Raw genomic sequence first — 25,212 nt, forward strand, 5'->3', positions numbered from 1 at the left:
CGTTCCCAGGCCAGTGTGGAGATGTAATCTCTCCACCTAGTCCTGGGTCTTCCCCGAGGCCTCCTCCCAGCTGGACGTGCCTGAAACACCTCCCTAGGAAGGCGGCCAGGGGGCATCCTTACCAGATGCCCAAACCACCTCAACTGACTCCTTTCAACGCAAAGGAGCAGCGGCTCTACTCCGAGCTCCTCACGGATGACTGAGCTCCTCACCCTATCTCTAAGGGAGAAGCCCGCCACCCTTCTGAGGAAGCCCATTTCGGCCGCTTGTACTCGCGACCTAGTTCTTTCGGTCATGACCCAACCTTCATGACCATAGGTGAGGGTTTATTTAGATGTACTGAAATTATTTAATTAATTGCATAATCCACAATGTTTTTTGTTTATCATCATGATTTTGTTACTATTTTTGTATTTGAGAATGTATTTTGGTTCCAGGAGAGCATGAAAATTTATGTTAGATTGTAAATTTGTAAAAAACAATAAAAACCTTTGAAATTCACCAGTTGTCTGTAAGTTAATTGAAATTAAATGAACAGAACCTAGAATTTGAAGCTGCTAATAGCACATACAATTAAGCTAAATTAGCTTGAAATGCAAAGTTGGGTAAACAGAGACTCATAGGGTTAAAAAAAAAAACCTTAAATGTAGTAGCTGGCGTGGCACAGTATTTTAAGTAAACATTTTTGAATGGAAGCCCATTAATTTGGCCATAGCCAGCTTAGATTTTTTAGGTAACGTTGCTTAAAATTCCTAGTGGAATTTGCTTAAAAAGTGGGACGCAAAAATGATGCACTCTAAGTCTAAGCAAATCCAGCATATTATTTTCAGTGCTGTTTCAGTTGGGTTGGACAACAAATACACAAATGCTCTGTCCTTTCAATGAAGGTCGGGGAAAAAATAAGATACGTTATTCAAAAAAATGCACACCGTAGCACAAAGGAACTGCCACCAACAGGAGCCATCATTCCCACTTAATGTACCATTATATCAGGGCAACAGCCTAAAACAACATCACTGATTACCAATACTGACCCTGAATACCCAGTCACCTCTCTGCTCTGAGGGTGTGTGGCACAGGGTCTGCTGAGCACATAATCTTGATAAGGCAGGGATGGCAAACTTCAGCTCTCTGCCGAACTGAACAGTTCCAAGATCAGTCTCAGCAGGATTTGTTTTCATGTTATGGCAGATGCATCCCTAGCAAGGTCAACAACTATGTTGAGAGAGAAAGATGAAACATAAATCTGAGTCAAAACGGAAAGAAAGTTTCAGCTGAACAGGGGTGGATTATGACTAGCAAGGGCCAGGGGCCAATTTTCTTTTAGTTCTTAAAGAGAGTACCATTTTAATGTTTGTTATACATAATGTAAACTCAGTGTAAATACTACAAATTATGCATACAAAATGCATATATTTAAAGGGTCCATAATAAAATATGAAGTATTTTAACTTCATCAAACACTTATTAATATTGATGAATTTAACAAATACAGTAGGTCCTACAGCACCTATGCAATTATTTCTTTCTTACTGTTAAACCTGTAAAAATGTCTAACTTCAAGCATTTCAAATTATTTAAAACAAGGTTTTGTCAGACCAACATTATAGTCTCAACAAACTTTATGAATCTAGTTTAATCAATGATTTTGAACCACACAAATTAAAATATAAATATTAGATTTTTCCAACCACCTGAGCCAAAAAGTAATTTTTTGTAATGTAGGGCAAACATGCTGTTATAGAAATGAATAGTATAATAAATGTTTTTGTTCAACAGCCCTTTTAAACAAAGAATAAAGCTTAACCATTTAAATATGACTAATATTAAATAATAGTCAGGTAGTTTGTTAAACCTGTTTAAACCTATTTTCCAATAAAATAATTAAATGATTAATCTGATTTTAAATTGATAGAATTTTGCTTGAATTCAATAAATACTAATTTTGAAATATCAGTAACAAGATAAATGTTATTGTTAATTTTACTTTAAATCATCAAAAAGTTCACATAAAAAGATGAGTGCATCAAAATATGAAGGTATCTATTTTGTGAATTATATTTACAAGGTCTTCTACTTCCAGAAGAGCATGGGAACTTCCACCACGTGGCGTTATAAGATTACATTTATTAGAAACAGGAAGGGAAAAGGGTCTTATAAGAGGGCTGGGGGCTCTCATAGTCACAGGGCCCTGTTGAGGGCCCCTTGTATAATCTGTGGGGCCCACATATTTAAGCATAATCAAACATTTGTTTTAAAAGTTGATGGGCTGCGAGACCTTGCAGCCCAGGGCCCCCCACAAATATTTCAGTAGAATCAGTGGATCCACAGCCCATTGAACCCTACTGAAGTCATGCTTTAATGGGAGTCTATGCCATTTCCCTGTACCATTAGGCTAGATTTCAAGGGAGGAAAGATTGATCTTCACTGGTCAAGAGGCCCTAAACAAATCATTCTGTGTACCGTCTGAAAACCATTTTTCTCTGGGAGTCAATGGGAGCTTCATGAGTATTATTTGCATTAGCATTCAACTACATAAAATGCTCTCCCTTAAAAGAAAATATTATTTATGATTGTTTGTTATCTTTACAATGTGTTATCATCCTAAAGTAGAAAATCTTGCCATACTTATTTACTAATTTGATTAAATATCACAGGTAAATGGAAGTAAATGTTACTTAACCTTTCGAAGCTGGTGTTCCCAGCATGCACCTTGCTTGAATTATTAATGTGCTTTCATGGTTTCACTGATTGCAAGTTTATTTACACCATTTTTATCATTGATTTTGATGTTACGTTTGGTACCTTCTTGTTTTGTAAAGTCTGAAGTTCAGTTTCAACTCAAAATTAACCATTCAAGATTAAAACAGTTATCTGTTTATTGTTACTGTCATCGTGTTAAGTGTTAAGATCTACATGCACAGCTCTGGATCTTGTTTCTTTTGTCATTAAAGCAAAGTGATGTTGTCTCATAGACTACATAGCATGCATTAAGCTTCCCTGTGGAAGGCTTCTCTGTGTTATGTGGTAAATAACTTATGTTATATAAGCATTGAAATGCTACTACATTTGTATAGCATCGCATAATTCAGTGCTACATTACATGAGTTACATGTACAAACACAGAAAGAGTAAGTTTACTTGAAACAGAGTATTGCAAAGTTAACTTAATTTTTCTCATTAAAGCCACCATGATTTGTGTATTGACCTGTTTCATGTGACATCACTGTATGACCACGCCGCCATGCTTGTGACCAAAATTCCATATTTCTTCTTTGTGCTGTGCTGTGGGATGAGGCAAAAGCTGGCAAAATCTTTGTTTCTATTTATATATATTTTATAACACCATCAATTTGGATACAATTAAACTGGAAATGCACATAGGAAGATGTTATTCATAACACCCAGTATGTTGTAATTATAACACATTGTAATAAATACAAAATAAAAACCACTATAATGTGAATATATGTGTGGCAAGGAGAAGAGCGGTGTCGGGCTGTGATGACGCACACCCGGCCACTAATCAGGCTAATCAAGCTGACGAGAGGGGAAAAAGGCAGCCGGAGGCTGCAGTTCGAGGGACTGAGAGCTACAGGCAGCTGCCCTCTATGCGTTTATGTTTGTGTCTTTTTGTTAATCATTAAATCATTATTTATATTGTCAAGATGGTTCTCACCTCCTCCTTTCCCATTTACCCTGTTACAATATGATATATATTTTTACTAACATACAACAATAAACAACACATCATAATATCATGAAGCACAGACTTGTTTCACACTACCAGACTACAATGTAAACATATTTTATATATTCAATAATATACCTCGGTTGCATTCTGTGTATTCTTCATCAGCTCTTACATTCATACAGATGGGATCATCACAAACGTTTTGTAATATTTGGACCAAATCAGATCAGAAAACAACACAAACATTTGTAACTTCTGAATGAGAGTTACATTACGTTGATGTAACGAGAGGCGTGTGTACTTGTTTGTCACACATCAGACTCACCAGCTTATGGAGATGAATTGTGGATAAAATATATGTAAAAGTCAGAGAAAGTCAAATTTGCCAGTATATGTGCTGATCTCAGACCTAATCCTTTCCTGGGACTTTGCATGATTCAAAAGCATTTGCGCAGCTGCGGGGAAAAAGTGACATCACTGAAACAAGTCAATAGCCTTTACTTCAAAATATGGTTAAATTTACTAGCAATTTCTTCATGGAAACTGTTTCCTAGGTTTTTTTTCAAGTAAACCCCACTCTAAAAAGTTTTCAGTGTGTTGGCCATTGGGCTTGTTGGCCACCTGGAAGCACAGCTTCTCTATTTGATGATTGATCGAGCTTTCAAATGGGCAGGGCATTGCAACACACAGCCAATAATTGAAATGGTGATGTACATGATTGACTCCGTATGAAATGTAAAAACACTACTGTTGAACACAGAGTGTTCAGGGACTCTGAGATACGCACAGTTATTTGCAATCTGACGTTCTTTCTGTTTTCATAATCAGATATTTTGCCTATTGGCACTTTTAATAGATGCAAAAACTGTTTTGAGCTTAGTTAACAGTTTAGAGTCCCGCATCCTTGATGCACACACTGCGCACCCTGTCTTCATTTATCTCTTTCCATGGAAGAGCAGAGATATACCACACTTTCCCAGTCCCAAGAGAGGACCTTTGACCTTCAGAAGAGAGATAAACTTTCATGGGTCAGCACATGCCCGAATGCTATTCCTTGCCCAAGTGATTTATAAATGGATCTGTGCCGACAAGCTCTGAGCCCCTCCGTAGATCACATGATATGTCTGGGGAATTTTATCCTGTCTGTACACTGACTGGAGTAATGAAACCTTAAATGCTTTTCGTAAAAGACAGACAGAGGCTATAGACGTAAAAAAAAAAGTATCCTGAGTGAGCACACATTTTCTCAAAAAATCAATGAAATCACAGAAAATAGGAACATGAAATACTCCCCCTCTATATAATTTCTCTATAGATCTGAGTCGGTCTAACAAAGAAAATCAGACAAACACAAAAGCAACAGCAGAGAATTATATACTTTAAATCAGCGGCGTAGCTAGACCCTGGCTGATAGGGCTGAAGCCCCGGATCTTTGGTTAATAGCCCCAAATGTTTTTTGTGATGGAAAAAAAAAGAAAAGAAAAAGTAAGGCTTAATGTTCATTACATCAGGGTACAAAAGCAACAAGGCAGGCTGCAATTCTGGCTTCAAATTTAAATGAATTCACATCAGTGAGCCCCACCTGCATTAATTGACAGTTCGCAATTTGACTTTTATCGCTGTTTGTTCTAAAGTTCATCAGACACTTGAATGCCTCTAGTGGGAGCTTTCTATTTTTTATCACAGGGGTGCAGCTTTTCAGTATCACAGGCACTGAGGTTTTATTACGCAAGCTTTATTTCTAAATGTATAATCTATAAGCCTCATTTCTAATCATCATTTGTTCACAATCTACACACCAAGTAGATTTTAATGCATGCGCCATTCAACTTGTTCGCAGCATCCCTTCTCGTGCCCTAAGATGGACACTGCCTAGGTAAAATCAGGTAGTGCATTTAAGAATTACCATCCATAATCAAATTAACAGCAAGTTCACTGAACGTCAAACCAACCAGACTTATTTAGAGTTAGTCTATCGGGATGAAGTTATGTCAGTGACAATACCAACAATACAACAAAACTTTAAACAGGATAAGATTTGTATGACGTACGATTCTTATGCCAGTAGCCAAGCCAACAGTTGCTAACTCGTTAAGTTACATGTGAGCTGACTAAATATCTGGATTTATCATTATCCATTGCTAATTTTTAGTAGGGATGTGCACTTTAACATTTTTACCATGCGGTTAACCACAAGGTTTCACGAACGGTTATTTGAGTTTTCGCCGGGAGTCGGTATGTGGGAATAAAGAATGTTTATTGTAATAGAATTTCCTCAAAACGCACACAACACAAATATCAGCACAATAAGCCTAAATAGCACAATACATAGGTCTTAAATGATAAAATCTCACATTAAGTCAAACAAAAATTATCCAAAAACTGGTTCACATTTCCATGTCATGTAATGTCATACCATGCTGAGGACCAGCATCCAAAACACAACATATGCTGGTTACTACTATCCTAGGCTGCGTTTCCCAAAAGCACCATAAACATAAGTATATCGCAGAAACCATTGGCGCCAATGGCCTCTATGGTCAGTATCTAACAACATGGCACTGAGTATGGCTGCTGCGTTGCGAGCTCTGACACAACACTAGAGTTTATTGTTTGTTTTGTTTACAGTTTTTTTTTGTTTTGGATGTTGTCTGCCTTATTGTATACGACAGACAAACGCTTTTGGACATTGGTTCTGCAAATACACACCGAAAACCGGACTTCAAATTCCTCAATGCCGACCCGCTGTTTACAAACACGCCAGCGGAGCCCTTTGTCTGGGCTGCCCAGCCACAGAAACGCAGAAGGAAAAGGGGAAAAAGAGCCGGCGTACTCATCAGTGTAAGACGTTGCGCAAATCGACCCCCGCTACCCAATATACAACTGGCAAATGTTCAGTCTCTGGACAACAAGCTCTGTGAGCTGAGAGCGCGGATCTCTTTCCAACGGGTTGCTGCATTATCTGTCTTACAGAAACCTGGATGTCTGCGGAGATTCCAGACTTGGCCATCGAATCCGCGGGGTTCTCCGTGCACCCAGCGGACAGAGCAAAAGACCTCTCCGGTAAAAGCAGAGGTGGTGGTGTATGTTTTATGATCAACAAATCATGGTGTGATCAGAGGAACTTACATTTTATCAAGTATTTCTTCTCTCCTGATATGGAATAACTCATGCTTCTGTGTCGACCATTCTGGCTACCGAGGGAATTCACAACGGTCTTTATCACAGCTGTGTACATTCCCCCACAAGCCATCACAGACCAGGCACTCAAGGAACTGTATGGGAGCATAAGTGAGCAGGAAACCGCGCACCCTGAGGCCGCGTTCATTGTTACCGGGGAGTTTAACAAAGCCAATTTTAAAACAATCGCACCAAAATACCACCAACACATCAGCTTCAACACACAAGGGGACTGGGTTTTGGACCATTGCTATTCTCCTTTTCGGGATGGCTACAAATTGCCCGCTTACAGGCAGAAACTGAAACAGAAAGCACCCACCCTCAGAATGATCCAGTGCTGGTCGGACCAATCAAACTCTATGCTACAAGACTGTTTTGATCACACGGACTGGGAGATGGTCCGGTCCGCCTCTGATGACGACATCAAGGTTTATGCTGATAGCATAATGTGTTTCATCAGGAAGTGCGTAGAGGACGTTATTCCGACCAAAACAATACAGATCTACCCCAACCAGAAACCATGGGTTAACGGTGATGTTCTGTGATGACTGTGTAGCAACACATAGCTCCAATGCCATCATTAAGTTTGCTGACGATACAACGGTGGTAGGTCTTATCACTGACAATGATGAAACAACCTACAGAGAGGAGGTGCACACTCTGACATGCTGGTGTCAGGAGCACAACCTCTCCCTCAATGTCAGTAAAACCAAGGAGCTTGTAGTGGATTTCAGGAAGAAAGACAGAGAACACAGCCCCATCACCATTAATGGAGCACCGGTGGAAAGAGTCAGCAGCTTAAAGTTCCTCTGTGTCCACATTACTGAGGAACTCACATGGTCCGTCCACACTGAGGCCATTGTGAAGAAGGATCACCAGCGCCTCTTCTTTCTGAGATGGCTGAGGGAGCTTGGAATGAACATACTCACACGGTTCTACACCAGTACTGTAGAGAGCATCCTGACTGGCTGCATCACCGCCCACAACCGCAAAGCCCTGCAAAGGGTGGTGTGAACTGTCAGACACATCATCGGAGGTGAGCATCCCTCCCTCCAGGACATATATAACAGCAGGCGGTGTGTGAAAAAAGCTTGGAGGATCATCAGAGACTCCAGCCACCCGAGTCATGGGCTGCTCTCACTGCTACCATCAGGCTGGCGGTATCGCAGCATCAGGACCCGCACCAGCCGACTTCATGACAGCTTCTTCCCCCAAGCAATCAGACTTCTGAACACTTGATCTCTCATGATCAATAATCAGCACTGCACTTTATTAATCTTATATTTCACACTGGACTGTCATAACTATATTCTCCACAATACAACTACTGTATATATTTTTTATATACTCTTTATTTAATTATTTTTATTGTATGTGTATTCTATATTGTGTGTATTGTTTACTGTACATTGTATATTATTATTGTGTTGTGTATGTATGTGTACTTTTGATATGTAAATTGTGTTGTGTAAATATGTTGTCTATTGTAATTGTTATACGTCTCCTCAATGTCATGACTGCTATGTTGCACGGAACTGCACAAGACTTTCACCTACTGTTGCACTTGTGTACATGGTCGTGTGACAATAAAGTGATTTGATTAGATTTGATCTACTTAAGCTTACGATGCTTTTGGGAAACGTAGCAGTTATCTTTTTTTAGACCTAAATTTACAATTTACACTTGACCAGTCCATTTGATGAATGTAGACTTTTCAATAGGCATTTCAATATTCTTTCAAAAAATGGGAAGATTTAATCTCTCTTTGGTAGTATATGTGGTCAAAATCCTAAGCCTGCCTTGATCCCAACAAGGTCTCAATGACTACCACACAGATGTCCTGTCTTTTCTTCTAGCTAACAGATACTGTTGACAGTTGAGTGTAGTAGTGTAAAGCCCTAGGTATACTTCCACTTTGACGCAAATGCTCGAGACTATCAAAGTATACTCCATATAACTGTGCGCTAACTGTGTACAGTTGCATGCTAAGACTGCTATGAGACACAGTACTGTTTCTCTTTAGGACTTTAGATCATAAATATCTATAAATATATTCATTCAGACTCAAGTTATACAAATGCAGGTATATCAAGACCTCCACACACATCAGAATCAGAATGAGCATTATTGCCAAGTATTCTCATGTACACAAGTATTTTTACAAATGTTTTGGTGATAGGAGAAACAAGTGCACACAGAACTTTACAAAAAGACACAGAATATAAAAAAGGTTAGAGTATAAACAGACATAGAAATAATAGGACATATAACAGAATGGCATATGTACATGTGCAAGTGGTAATGTACATGCAAAGTAGCTCTTGACTTGCACATCTACTGTTTTTGTTTTTACCATCATCTCCTGATGTTTAGCAGCGATTATATCTTCTTCTAGTGCTTCTTCGTAACAACAACGGCTCAAATGTTTATGTTGCCTCCTTGTGGTCCCACTAATTAGTGCAAAACATTCCAGATGCATGCACATTCTGTGCATTCAAAGATACGCGGTAAGAAAAATTGGGCTGTGTGTATTTAATGCCCAAACGTGTCTGACCGAAGTGTACTTTGAATGACCGTGGGACACTAATCACAGACAAAGATTAGACACAACACATCTATGTCAAACACACAAGTACCAGTCAGCCCCTCTCCCCCTCATGGATTTACCAAGCTGACTAACAGTTCACTGGAAAACTCTTTAATCTCATTAGTGCTGTTTTCACACTTGGTTTGATTGCTTGGTTCGAAGCCAAGTCTGATTCTCTCCTCCTCCCCCTTTCCCTGATGTTTTCTTTTCACACTGTATTTTTGGGTCTAAATCATGGAACATTTGCATCATGGGTGTGAGTACCACTGTGAGTACTAGCAGTTGCTGTTTACCACTGTAGCTAGAAAACGACTCTCGAGGAGAATATGTCAGACCAGATTCACGGTATTGAGTATTTTCCCTTTAGATTTACCAACAAAACTTTACTTGCACAGAATGGAGCTTGAGTTTGTCTGCCGCTGACGCATGGTAAGAGATGCAATGAATGCAAGCTGCTTTCCCAAGGTAATTTATTTGGAGAGAAGCAGCAGAGAAATGCATTATGCAATAATAAGTGTTACTGGGAGTATGCAAAGATGCAAATCATACGTCTTCAATAGCAGTTTACTTCCATGATTTAGGATGGATTGCTTTCACACCAACTGTGAACTACACCAGAGATCAATGAATCAAAACCCAAACCACATTTTCAAGAGGACTGGGGTGTGGTTCTCTAATGGAACAGAAAGAAAACCTCCCGATACCAAGTGAGTGACATGCAATAACATGTTCCTTTGTTTCCCTGTTGGCTCAGCAGATGCTTGAACATGCAATATGCCTAAGCTTGACTCTCCCCCTAGACAAGTGCAAACAAATAATAATAATAAAAAAGAGTGTTATTCCTGCTTGTTCCTTATTAATCCACACATGAGCAAAAGGCGGACAGGTGGAGGAAAAGAACAGTGTATACAAGCAGGAAATGACACGCTAATAGGTGACACACCATCTAAAGGTCAACAGTGATGGCTGTGCCACTTCATTAATAACACTGAAGTATATTGAACCCCTAAGCTGAACCCCTAAGCTGAATGTAGGATCCATCATCCCTGCGGCACAATTACAGCATTATTGAAGTATATGAACATGAAAATCTCAGATATCATAAATAGAGCAAAATTAAATACGAGAATCATATTGAAAAAAAACTGATATTTTTTGAATTATCTGATCTGTGCATTGGGCTTTGCAGTTTGAATGTAGCCTTTTAGACCTACCGATTTTGTAATTCATGTTTATCAAATGACAATTTGGCGAGAAGAAGAGAAAACCACTCACTGCTCTAGGCTGGATAACTTTAGTGTCTTTGCTAAGCCATCTACAGTCAAAAATGAACACAAATTTACGACTAAATATTAAACTCTACAGCTATTGTTAATTACCTGCCTGATTCTCTGTCAAACTCTGACAGCCACAAATAAGTATTAATGTATTCTATCTTAGAATCATGCAGTGAAGACTATGCCAATAAGTTAAGTAGCTCTATTTAAGGAATTGTTGCACTTCAGGTTTGGCATGTCAGTACCTACCTGAAGGGCTGCTCGTTAAGATACTTAATTAAGATACTTTTCATTGAGCATAACTCTTTCATCTCATTCATTATAAATGAATTATTACCATAATATTATAATTAATACAGACTTTTAAATTCTATCTCTAGAAGCATGGAACATTACTAAATCAGGCAAAATGTACTGAGGGCTCAATAGGGGTAATTTGTTTACAGACATTTAGCAAAAAATAACAAAATAAGAAATTATAACACATCTAATCCCACTCCAACAACCGTATACTGTGGAAATGAAGCCTATCGTGTCATATTAGCAAGCCAGGTTTATAGTAAAAACACCAAAATAAAATATTCTAACACATCTCTGCGTACTGTGGAATTGAAGCTCACTGTGCCGTATTATCAAGCACATATATTCTTACACATCTCAGCACACTCTATACTACCAGACACTGTGAAACTGCAGCCCATTGTGTCATATTAGCAAGCACATGTTTACAGTAAAAATAACAAAATTTGACATGCTAACACATCTCAGCACAATCTTAAACTGCACTCTGTGGAACTGAAGCCCATTGTGTGGTATGAGCAAGTACAGGTTTACAGTTCCACATATTAACTTGTCTCTTTTTCAGTGCATCTGGGAAATTGTCCAGTGAACATAATGTGCATGAAGGGAGGCAGGGAAACATTGGCCTGTGTTCCTGGCAGACCCTACCAAGCCACAGTCCTCTTCCTACACTGCACAGCGCTATCATAACCAGACATGGCAACAATCAGCTTGTGAAGCATGAGGAGGCGAATGGAGGCTTCCCATGTGCTGTAAAAGTATTTTGGAGGACGTCTGAAGGTTGAGAAAGAACAGACAGACAAGAGCGATTATTACATTCAAGGGAAATTAGTTTGAGATTGAATAAAATATTATGTTCTGTAACTTTGAGCGATTCTGTGGGAAACAAGAAATGGAAGCTCGAGAAAAATCAAGCGCTTTACAAATTAGATGAAGCTCAGTTCAGTTCTGAGAGCTGTGCTACATGGCAACATTAGGCCCGCATGGAATCTGTGGCTACAGAATAGGAAGTGCTGCAGATATCCGTGGAATTCTGATGCAAAGTTTCTATATTGAAATGTTTTTATTATGCATGAACTTGAAAATATTAATTAAATTCTACATTAAAACATGTAAAAATAAGTAAATATTATTACATTTTATCTTGACAATGTGTCATTATGTTTCCGTCCTGAAGTACATAATCTTGGCATATTAATTTGCCAATTTGAGTGAAAATTCACAGAAAAATAAAAAGTTAATTTTAATTAACTCTTTGAAGCTGGTTTTCCAAGCATGCTCTAGTCTTGAATAATTATTATGATTGCATGGTTTTGCTGTTTGCAAGTTTATTGTTGATTTGTTGTTACATTTGGTAAATTCTTGTTTTGTGCATTCTGTAGTTTTTTTTACTTAAAATGACCCATTCATGGTCAAAAACATTATCTGTTGATTGTCAACCATGTTTTGTGCACCAAGTGTTGAGGTCTTTGTGTGCAGCTCTATATCTTGTAACTGTAGCCAGTCATGCAAGATGATGACTACACTCCTAAGCAAATATAAATAAATGGCTAAGCCCAAAATGGCAAAACATTAACCTTTTAATGGTCTACACAACAAATTATTGGTCAGGAAATTAGAAAGAATTAAACAAATGCATGCACTGCTGGTGCACTTCAGTGCCACTATTTGCTCATTCTGCTGTTTGGGCAAAAACTGGAAATAGGGAAATTCACTTATATAGTCTTCTTGTATGCAAAGGTAAAATCATGGTAATGTTTAAAATGCACATGTCAGGGTGTACAACATTTCAAAAAATATCTCCAGGGATGTTGTTTCTTTCTTAAAAGATGAATCATTAGTTGGTAATCTGCCACACCTGATGCAGCCCATCAAAGGTCTGACAACAAGTTCATAAATGGAACCAGGAGTGATAGAGCAGGGAGAGATCTTTAATATGCAGTGTTGTGAGTCTCAAGGTAAAGGAGTGATTAAATGTTCTCCAAAAAAAAAAGCAAAATATCATGCAGGGGTTACTGTCAGAAACTGCATAGCTGGTCTGCGTCAGGCCAACTGTAGCTATTATAAAGTTTACAAGACCTTAAAGGCAGAGAAAAGCTCTATTTCTCTATCAGCTATTAAGAAAATAGGCCAACGCTTTGAAAAAACCGGTGATGTTGTCTGAAAGAAAGGATATGGAAGGCCGAAAGCCTCTTCATGCAGGGATGACCACCTCTGAAATTGACAGTTCTCCAAGACAGAAAAAATAAGCCTAAAGAAACTGTCAGCAGAATTCAAGACCTCAGAAAACAAGACTCCTTTGTGAAGAACAATAACCGGAAGGTTATCTAATGCAGGTTTTGTGTTTAGAAGATGTGTGAAAAAGCCATTGCTGTCTCAGAAAAACATCAAAGACAGAATGAAGTTTTGGCAGAATATGGAAAGTTTGATTCAGAGTGTTTCAGCAGAGTTGTGTGGAGGGATGAATCACGATTTGAGTTGCATGATGATACTCCAGAGAGGTCTCTTTGAAGATCTGGTGAGAAATACAAAAGTGAATGCATCTGTACCAAAGCATGGAGCAAGAGGTGTCATGGTGTGGGGAGCCTTTCCAGATGCTGGTACTGGTGAGCTGCTTCACTGGCAATGTTTACGTACATGTACACCAGTACTCTGATTATTGCAATAATCTGAGTATAAGGAATGATTAGATTAAGATGTAGTAGGTAAACCTCTTCAATCCCGTTTACATGCTACTTGCAAATTCTCTGACTGTTGCTGAGAAATGTGATGTTTTAAATAAATGTTTTGTAATAAAAAAAAATGACAAAAAACATTTTGTTGCAAATATGTATTTTTAAATACTTGGCGTAAGGAAAATTAGTCAGTCAGTTTGTATGTCTTTTAGAACAATTTATTAAAAGAACCTGTTATTAAGAGTAATTTGCAACTACACTGGATGCTCTGTCTCATTTGATTCACTAAAAAAATTGGTTCATAAGTCATTTGTTTATGACATTACACTGATTGCTCTGTCTGTTTTGATTCACTAAAGAGAACCGGTTCATTAGAGTGACTTGTTTGTGATTTAGAATATGTGCGCTGGATGTTGTTGTGTTCCGCCCATTTTATAGATGTATTTGCCATTTTTTTTTTTTGCGGGATACAGTCTTTTTTCTCACCAATATTCAATTAAGACTGCAAACGGACATTCAAATTCTATTTTCTTTTGCTATGGGGCTGTAGATTCTGCAGTTAGGGAGCACCACAGCTGGAAAACAGTGCAAGAAACCACCATTTCACATGAAGCCAAGAAGTAAGAGCAGCTTCTTCTGTTTTGTGATGTTTTTGAACTTGTGCTTGAGTGTAACATCTTTCGTCTGAAGCACTGGCATTTCAGTTTATTTAATTACCGTGTATATAAAATTTGTAAGTAAAAGTTACTGTATTTACTAAAATGTTTGTTAAATTTACTCACTTTAATATTAAGTCATGAAGAAAAGTACAGATTTAACTTAATTTTATACCAATAAGATTTACTAATTTTTAAATCTTTTTAATAATTGTATTTATTTTTGTTTTTTTGCACATTCTCCACTCTTTACTTGCTTATTAAAGTCAACATGAAATGGCGTTTGAAACCCATTTTACCTCCATAATGTGACGAACTTGAGTGGAAACTGTATATTTAACAAGAATCAAATGTTGGGTGGGACAAGATTTTATCTTCATCTTTAAACTAATTTTGATTTCATGTTGACTTAAAATATATTTGCTAATTGATGCTTTTAGCTATAAGGTTTGTGCAAAAATACAGTGCATATTTTAGTACATGCATACAGGAAGCCTCGTATAATTAGGATGGTTTGGGGTTCATCTGACCCCAATCAGATTTTCTCAGAGGGTGTTTACAGACAAAACGTGCTTGTGTTCAAAAACAGCTAGATGAAGCGTGACACAGTGGCTTTCATGTACTTTCTATGTAGTTGAGGGAGAATAAAAACATTCTTTTAACAGGAGAAACAGGCCTTTCCTGTGCAAAACTTGTAAGCCAGAGCCTGTAAAACCTCTGGAGGTTGTCAGAGGTGTGAAAAAAGCTAGGTGAGAAAGAGATCTGTTCAACTTATTCCTTCCAAAACCACTGTTTCAACTCTCCTGGGTCACAACAGCATTTATCCAGCAGCCCAAGGATCAGGGGAATTAGCACATCTCCTCTCAGCCCTGGGTAAAACGGCCTCGCTTAAAATAATTTAACACTCTAGTGAGCATGATAGCTAAAGTGCTACCAACTGTCATCCCAAAAAAGTATGAAGAGACAGAGGTAAAGAAAACAGTGTGAGAGAGGAGAAAGTCCTTATTGGCCTGACTTAAATGCTTTTTTTTTTATAACACCTGTCAGATTTTGTTGTGTAAAAGTTATGCAGTAGGTTTTTTTTTGTGGGTGAGACTGATGAAGAATGATTTGATGTATGCAGTGTGTGTGTAATCCTTTTAAAGAAAACCCAGCTGACTCTGACTACTGAACCCAGTTTCTGTCCTTTGAATTAACTGGATGAGATCCAGCAAGATTCAACTATTTCAGTGCAACAGCAAGCGACAGAAGTCATGGCAATTACACATTGCTCTCATAAGATCAGTACTGATCAGTAACTATAGCTGGGTAAATAATAGGTCAGGATGGCGGCTTTCATGCAGCAATGCAAGTGGATTCTGAACATGTGAATGGCAATCTATTGCCAAAAAGGGTAGGCTACTTATATTTAACTTCAGTCTAATGACATTGTATTTCATAAGCTCAAGACTGAATCTCAAGAATAAAGAAATAAAGTTTTTTTTTATACACTTGATGAGACAATTCATTAATAATGTGATAGATGAGAGAACGACTCGGTTACTAACGTAACCTCGGTTCCCTGAGAGGAGGGAACGAGTATTGCGTAAGCTGCCGTGCTTGTGCTTGGTCAGTTCGCTTCAGTCGATTGAACCTAAAGGAACTTGCATGACGGAGTGCCCATTATATAGCCTGCCTATGCTAATTTCGGCAGGCTCTGAGTGCGCGAACGCGAGGCGCGCGCCCATTGGTCACGCGTTCAGAGTCGCCCCTTCATTGGTTCGAGCAGTTGCCGCGGCACAGCCAATGACCGAGCTGCCTCGCTCATCGCTGTCTGCTGTGCAGCTGCAACGCGTTTTACATAAAGACTTCAATATTTCTCGAGAAACGGAGTTTTCCCATAGCGTAAGCTACTTACGCAATACTCGTTCCCTCCTCTCAGGGAACCGAGGTTACGTTAGTAACCGAGTCGTTCCCTATCGAGAGGTCTCTCCTATTGCGTAAGTAGCTTACGCTATGGGAACACCATGTAAAACGCCGTGCGTGCTGACTTCGCTCTATAAAACCAGAGGCAGGTGCCTGAGCTTTAAAGCAAAGTGATTATTCCCCGAGCCGGCCAACGGCGAGCTATATACAGGGATATTACAGAGCGTCCTTGCCAAGGCGACGCTCTTTGTACAAACACAAGCACACATCTTATGTACTGAGCTTTTTATGTACTGGTACGCATAATAAATCCTCTAAGTCGGTCAGAGGACGGACCTTACAAGGGAGGAGGTGATGTCCAGCATACACACACTCTATTCCATTCTATAGTCAGGCTGATAGAATGTTGGAATGCAATGAGGGGACCTGTAGGTTATAAAACCTGATAAATGTCGAAGGCGAGGCCCAGCCTGCCGCCGCACAAATATCTTCAATGGGTATCCCACTCGACCACGCCCACGAGGAGGCCATGCTCCTCGTAGAGTGAGCTCTGATGCCTAAGGGGCATTGAAGGCCCTTGGCTTCATAAGCCAGCGCTATAGCATCCACTATCCAGCGCGATATTCTTTGCTTTGAGACAGCGAGACCCTTAGTTCGGCCGCCAAAGCATACAAATAATTGTTCCGTCTGTCTGAACAGGGCAGAACATTCCAAATGTACTCTGAGTGCCCTGACCGGGCAGAGTAAATTTGCGTCGCTTTCGTCTGCTGGGGACGATAGCGCTGCCAGAGATATCACCTGTGCTCTGAAGGGTGTAGAGAGCACTTTAGGAATATACCCGTGCTTTGGCCTAAGGACAACTCTGCAGTCGTTAGGTCCAAATTCCAGGCAAGCAGCGCTTGATGACAGCGCGTGCAGGTCGCCCACTCTTTTAACTGAAGCGAGCGCCAGCAAGAGCGCGGTTTTGAGCGAGAGCTGCTTAAGGTGCACGGTTCGGAGAGGTTCGAACGGGGCACCCTTGAGTGCGTCCAGGACCGTGGCCAGGTCCCAGATCGGCACCGAAGGTGGGCGAGGAGGGTTCATCCTCCTAGCGCCTCTTAGGAAACGAACGATCAGATCGTTTTTCCCTAATGAATGTCCTTTATCAGGATTGTGTGACGCCGCTATGGCAGCCACATAGACTTTGAGCGTGGAGGGTGTGCAGCCCGCCTCCAGCAGCTCCTGCAAAAAGGCGAGTACACTTGGTATCTTGCACGTTTTGGGGTTCAAACTCTTGGTATCACACCAGTCACTGAACACTTTCCACTTTCGGGCATACAAGCGCCTCGTAGAGGGCGCTCGCGCCTCAGTAATGGTTCTCAAAACTCCACTGGGGAGGTTCTCGGGAACCCGTTGAGGGGCCATGCATGGAGGGCCCACAGATCGGGCGGGGATGAAGAATCATCCCGCTGGCCTGTCCGAGGAGGTCTTGCCTCAGCGGAATCGGCCATGGGGCAGATTGCATCATCTGTATCAGTTCTGGAAACCACGTCTGGTTTTTCCAGAGTGGGGCTACCAGGAGCACTGCACATTTCACCTCCCTGATCCGACTGATGACCTGAGGTAGCATCGCAATTGGGGGAAAAGCATACAAGGGGCGGCTCGGCCAAACTTGGGCGAGCGCATCCGTGCTTTTTGAGAAGAAGAGAGGGCAGTGCGCGTTTTCTTGGAGGCGAAGAGGTCGACCTCTGCCTCGCCAAAGGTTTGCCATAACCACTGAACCGTCAGAGGGTGGAGAGACCATTCTCCTGGGAGAACCTTGTCTCTGGATAGCATGTCCGCTCCTTGGTTCAGGACACCTGGCACGTGCGCTGCCCTTAGCGAGCGCAGGTGGTGTTGTGACCATAGAATGAGCTCCCTGGCCATAGAGTGCAGGGAGCTCGACCTGAGTCCACCTTGGCGATTTATATACGAAACTACCGTCATGTTGTCCGTTCGGACCAGGACGTGTTAGTTTTTTAGGTACGGAAGCAGGGCTCTGAGAGCCAAGGCGACCGCTTTCATTTCCAGACAGTTTATGTGTAGGCGCTTTTCCGGGTTTGACCAAAACCCGGAGACAGGCCTGCCCTCGTAAAGGGCCCCCCCATCCTATTTTGGAGGCATCTGTCATGATCATTTTTCTCCGCGTACTCACGCCCAGACTCACGCCGGTTTGATACCAGTTGATGGCTTTCCAGGGTGTCAGGGCTTTTATACAGCCGTGATTCGCTCTGATCAAAAAGTGGCCCGAGTGCCACACGTGAGTGGGGACACGGCTCTTGAGCCAGCGCTGGAGAGGACGCATGTGCAACAATCCTAGCTGGAGTACAGCTGATGCCGAGGCCATGAGACCGAGCATTCTTTGAAATCGTTTGACGGGGGCGTGCGCGCCCGTTCTGAACGATGTTGCAAGGCGTCGAATAGAGAGCGCGCGCTCTGATGAGAGGCGCGCTGTCATCTGCACTGAGTCTAGCACTATTCCCAGAAAAGAGATATTCTGGCTGGGGGATAGCACGCTCTTTGCAAAATTGATTCTCAGACCCAGGCATTCTAGATGGTTGATAATCCAAGATCTGTGCGTCATTAACTGGTCCTCTGATTGTGTTATGATTAGCCAATCGTCGAGGTAATTCAGTATTCGCACTCCCCGCTGTCTCAGGGGGGAAAGTGCCGCGTCCATACATTTTGTGAATGTACGGGGGGCCAATGATAGGCCGAATGGTAGTACTGTGTACTGGTATGACTGTCCCTCGAAAGCGAATCTCAGAAAGGGCCTGTGATGAGGCGCTATCGGAATGTGAAAGTAAGCGTCTTTCAAATCCACGGATAGAAACCAATCCCCGGGGCGAACTTGCGCGAGGATATGTTTGGTTGTTAACATTCTGAACGAGCGAATCATTAAAGCTTTGTGACGTCACCGAAGTCGGCGTGCTCTGGCAGCCTCTGTGAGCGGCGCTTTTTCTTGCGCGGCTCGAACGGAGGTGGCAGCATGGTGGAAGCCGGCTCGTTTGCGGTGAAAACGGCAAAGCGAGCGCGCAGCTCGGCGAGGCCCAAGGAGTCGCATTCGGGGCATCCGCCCTGAATGAGTGCAGCTTCTGCGTGGTCCAGACCCAGGCAGCGAGTGCAGATGATGTGCCGATCTCCGTCGTGAAGAGGGCCTCTGCACGAGGCGCAGGCTGAAGGCATTTGAAACAACGCCTTGGAAAATCACTCTTTTACTTTTAAAAGCGTCGCGGGGCGAGCACTTGCAGTAAAGGATATGCGATGCGCGCCAGATGGCGTAGCAGAAGGCTTCGAAGGCGGCTGAAGGCGCCGGCGTCCTCTTAGCAGTCCCGCTGTAAGAGAAGGTCTTCGCTGAAGGAGATTAAATCTAAAGGAACTCGCATGACGGGGTGCCCATTATATAGCCTGCCTATGCTAATTTCGGCAGGCTCTGAGCGCGCAAACGCGAGGTGCGCGCCCATTGGTTGCGCGTTCAGAGTCGCCCCGTCATTGGTTCGAGCAGTTGCCGCGGCACATCCAATGACCGAGCTGCCTCGCTCATCGCTGTCTGCTGTGCAGCTGCAATGCGTTTTACATAAAGACTTCAATATTTCTCGAGAAACGGAGTTTTCCCATAGCGTAAGCTACTTACGCAATAGGAGAGACCTCTCGATAGGGAACTGTAATTAACCATTTCATATGTACTGTCACACATATGATGGTTATTAACTGGGCCTCGCAGAGTAGCATCACACATATGTGTTTCTACAACAGCCAGTTACGTTACAATCTGCCAGATTCAAATCGACTTTCATGCCGACACAAGCTGTGCTGGTAAAGCTCCTGTAACTTATATTCGCTCAAACAGCTACTCATACAGTTTTTTTAAACCACAGAATAAGTTTATTTTATATACATACATCCAACTTGTCAAAGTACCATGATAAAAAGATTACAGCTCTTATATGCACAGTCAATGCATCAAACACAAACTGCCATTTGTTTACGTAAGTAATGATTGTCATTCATCAAACAAACAGCTACTCAAAGAGTCTTTTCAAGCACATAATGTTTATTTTATGTAACAAACAGCCTAATTTTCACCAAAGTACCAAGATAACAGTTCACAGCTTGTATATGCACAGCCAACATATCTAAATATAATCTTCCCATGCATGCAGCCACGTCTGGTTATTATGTGCAGTTGTGTTTTCATTCACACAAACAGAAACTCAAACAGTCTTTTCAGGCAATTAATATGTTTTTTTTTTCCTGAAACCGACAGCCAAACTATCACAAAAGCACCACGATAACAGTTTTAAACTAATTTACTCGCAATGAAAACATGCTGATCGAGCGTGATTATCCGATGCACGCACCCAAGTCTGTTTACATTATCACTTGTCACACACACACACACACACACACACACACACACACACACACACACACACACACACACACACACACACACACACACACACACACACACACACACACACACACACACATGTTGGTGCGGCTATCCATATGAGGGCTCTCCTTAGAAATATTGATTTTTATTTTGTACGAACTATAGATTATATCCCCTAACCCTAAACCTCACAAAAATATTTCTGTATTTTTACATTTTCAAAAAAGTATGTATTTTTAAGCAATTTGAATTATGGGGATACTATAAATGTCCACAATTATGACATAATACCCTTGTAATTATCAGTGTGTAACATAAAAAACACACACACCTACACACAATGTCTGAGAAGTCACACAGTGCATATTGGCAAACCAGACTGCAGATATTATTTGTTCATTTGTTTTTTTATCTATAAACATGAAATAAATAAGAAAATACAGTACATCAGACATAACCCATTTGTTCACATGTTTATTATATTGTATACAGTATTTTATTTACTATAACAAGAAATCACAAATTTAAATAAAAGAAATAAAAGAACACTCTGCTCACCTCTACAGGCTGTGCAGTGTCACATGCAAAAATAACTCTATGGGGCACTGCAGGTGAATTTAGACACTACTCATGAAAAGGTTAAAATGCGGCGCATAAGGAATTTCCTAAAAGAAAAATATAATAAAGCTGCAATTTTAAACCATGTGTCATTAACTGCAATATGGTCTTTATATGGTTGAAAAAAGAATTATGACATAATCTAGTGGCTTTTATTTTAATTTTTATCATTTTCAAAAAGAGAAAACATAAAGAAGAGAACATCTCCAGTTACGTATGTAACCTCGGTTCCCTGAGATGTATGGAATGAGACATTGCGTGGCTGACCCTTATGGCAAAAACGCCTTTTCTCTGATTTCTGAACTCCTATTGGATCACGCTAATTCAGGTGCAACTGAAATGAGCCAATGGCATTTGCGCCCGCTCAGCCAATGACAGAGCGTGTGGCACTCAGCTTTCTATATATGCGGGCAGCATAATGCCATCAGTCTGAATTTATCGACTGAAAGCGCTGGCTGAGCCGCCTGATAGTGACGTCTGGTGCCGCATCTAGCTACGTGATGTCTCCTTCCCTACATCTCAGGGAACCAAGGTTACATATGAACCGGAGACATTCCCTTTCAATTTTGGTCACTTACATCAGCTGATGCTTATGGGGCCGTGTACGAGCCACGGTACAGGAAACATTTCGTTTAGCCTCACCGGAGCATGGCCGTCTTCAGGAAGGGAAGCCATCCACTGCAGGTAAGTGTGATTCGACGGTGAAATCCAGGAGTGAAGGACATAAATTCTGACTGATGGCGTTATGCTGCTTGCTTATTTAGAAAGCTGAGCGCCAGGTAATCAATGTCATTGGCTGAGCGGGCGTGAACGCCATTGGCTCCATTTAGTTGCATCTGAACCGGGATATCAGAAATCAGAGAAAAGGAGCTTTTCCCATTAGCGTCAGCGACGCGGTGTAAGTGACCGAAATCGAAAGGGAACCATTTTGAAAGAGGCATTACTCAAACAGAAATGCTAAAACAGAATGACATAATAATAGAAATAGAAATAGTGCAAAATATTTAAAATAAAATAAAAATTAACAAAGAATCAAACACTCTCCATGAGCATGGGTGAGGTATTGGTGTGCCATGGTATAAGTGGGTCCACATTTTTTTTTATGAAATAAAACAAATATTCAATTCAGATGGCCTTTATTGTATGATAGTAAGGCTGCCAAATGTTTCCATGCATGGAGAGAGAAATTGTATCAATTTGAATGAAGTGCATATACAGTGCTACTGTATATAATGTTTACTGTATACATAAGCCAAGTGCACAGTAGTAAACTGAAGCTCATCGCCCAATTCCTATTTAAAGATGACATTTTTCTTGTTTCTGTTGTGTCCTTCACTTTATACAACTAATCACAGACTAGGTGCGTCAAACAGAAGATAATTCTTCTCCACGACTTTAGTCACAATTCCTGACATTTGTTCTCACAAACTCATGAACAAAAGTTTGTTTTTGAAAACATGTGGCTTGTGGTCATCTTTAAACTGAATTGTCCAACTCCTCTTTTAGTTTCTTGCTTTTTCATTGACTGTAGGTCATTGCCGCTGTCTCGCTCATCAGGATAGTGCCCACACCTGCCACTGGTCGGCCAGATTTCTAACCAGAGTTGTTATACAATAGATATATTTTAGGATGAAAGGCCAAACAATCTCGTGGCTTTTGTAAACATGCCTCGCTGATCCACAAACCTCAGAAGAAATAAATGGCCACAAAATGCATGTAGTGCTATCAAAGTTAAAAAGGTTATTTCTTTCCTAATGGTAGTTGAATAGGTACCCTGCATGTACCAACTACTCCGAAATACAGAAGTTCCAGAAGATGCACTCATTTAGCAAACAAGCAGCACAGCTTGTTCTGAAAAATAAAAGCAAAACATTGGACTACAGCTCATTCTGTTTGTGTAGCACTGAGCTGAGTGAGGACATTTACTGTTACTGCTTACATAATGAAAAAACTGTGTGCATAATATCACAGTTGTGTGAGAATGTGCAGATGGTGTGAGTTCCATGCTGCTTGGGGTTGACAGTGCAAATAACTAGCTCTACATTTAATATTTTAGATTAGACCCTCTCAACACTCTTGACAGCCCTGCTTGAGCAGGCCTGTTAACAAATCTGTCCATAAATGTTTGCTTAAGTTATTCGGGTATTTAAGATTGAGTCTTGAGTCAGAAAGAGAGATTGGTCTACAAAGACATAAGACAGCCTACATCTCCAATTGCCAAATAATAAGCTTATAGTTCCATATTAATGTTTTGACATACTTTTTAGGATGCTAACATTGCAAAGCCATTATGGATAGCCATTTCTTGACAATCATATGCTTGTGCATTACATTTTAATTTAACTTCTTACATTTAAAGTGCAAGGGACATTGACATTTTTTGCTAGAAATAGCTTATTCACTTCAGTTTTGGTTGAAGTAAACTTAATGAAGTATTTTTGTTTATTTAACACATACAAAAAAATTGTTTGAGATCAAAAAATTATTAGCAGTACTAAAGCAGAATCCTTGTTAAATAGCCATGTTGTAGGTTTATGCAAATAGTCTAGCTGGTAGCTAGAGTAGCTCAGAGTTACTTTAAAGGGATTGTTCACCCAAAAATGAAAATTCTGTCATATTTTATTCACTCCCATTTTGTTCCAAACCTATATGACTCTCTTTCTTCTGTGGAACACCTTTCACTTTCAATGTATGGAAAAAAGGTGCAGTAAAAGTGAATGGTGACTGAAATAAACATTGGGCTTAGCATCTACTTTTGTGTTGGAAGAAATAAATTTATACAGGTTTGGAACAACATGAGGGTGACTAAACAATAATTAATAAAAATCTTTGGGTGAACTGTCTCTTTAAGATGATTAATTTTATATGTAGCTGCGATTGTTTGGTGAGTTTTATGCCTCTGTTCTTTGACTTAAGTTTAAATATTAGAGATAAAAAGGCAATAATGTGCAGAAGAAAATCAATCTGTCACATATTTAGCCTGCATTTAATGATACCTCAAAGAAAGCTGTGAAATGTGACCTTAGCCCAAAGTTCAGCCCCTGCTCTAGCCATTACAGGTTCATTAGCCTGGCTTGTTACTCCAAAGGAAGATCTCCCATAGCACTATGCTCAACAGGTCACGTTATTATTTTCTGTAAACTTTGAAAGGTTTGATAGGACACATTAACCAAAACAACACCACCAGGGCAGACAACTATGTGCCAAGCAGGCTAATTATTTGTCATGGCCTTGAACATCTCTGCTGCCCCTCCAGGGTCACTCTATACACAAAGCTACAGTCTGATGATAAATGATGAGGCAGAAGAGCAGAAATTCTACCGGCTGTTTTCACACAAGGTTTTCATTCAATCACCCAACCCTCGCAGGCCACTTTTCACATTACAGTATTTGGTTATGAACCACAGTAAGTTTGCTTCATCAATGTGATTATCACAGTGGCTAGTCCTACTAGAGGCAGCTATTTACCAATCCATCTAGATAACAACTAAGGTGTGGAAGGTGAAAACTCTACTTTTTTACACATGTTTTTACTCATATTTTTTGACTAGCTGATCTTTCAGACTGACAAATCTGGACTTAAATATTGATCTGTTACTCACTCACACCTACAATGGATTTAACCACTGAAGTCATATGGATTACTTTTATGCTGCCTTTTATTATTTTTGGATCTTCAAAGTACAGGCCACCATTAACTTGCATTGTTGGAACCTACAAAGCAGAGATATTCTTCTAAAAATATTTGTTTGTATTCAGCAGAAGAAAGAAATTCATACACATCTGGGATGGCAAGAGGGTGAATAAATAATGAGAGAATTTTAATTTGGGGTAAACTATTAATTTAAGCTGCTTTTAGCAGTGAAGTGTAAAACCAGCCTACACAAGCACACGTACACACACTAC

The 25,212-nt window shown here is 40.4% G+C and overlaps 1 protein-coding gene across 2 annotated transcripts in view; it reads right to left on the reverse strand.

The window, feature by feature from the left end:
- LOC127648729 (beta-1,4-galactosyltransferase 2-like) overlaps window positions 1–25,212 on the reverse strand; it is a 198,933-nt gene that overhangs the window by 80,611 nt on the left and 93,110 nt on the right. The window lies entirely within an intron of this gene.

The sequence above is a fragment of the Xyrauchen texanus genome, chromosome 9, assembly GCF_025860055.1.
Source record: "Xyrauchen texanus isolate HMW12.3.18 chromosome 9, RBS_HiC_50CHRs, whole genome shotgun sequence".
NCBI classification, from domain to species: domain Eukaryota; kingdom Metazoa; phylum Chordata; class Actinopteri; order Cypriniformes; family Catostomidae; genus Xyrauchen; species Xyrauchen texanus.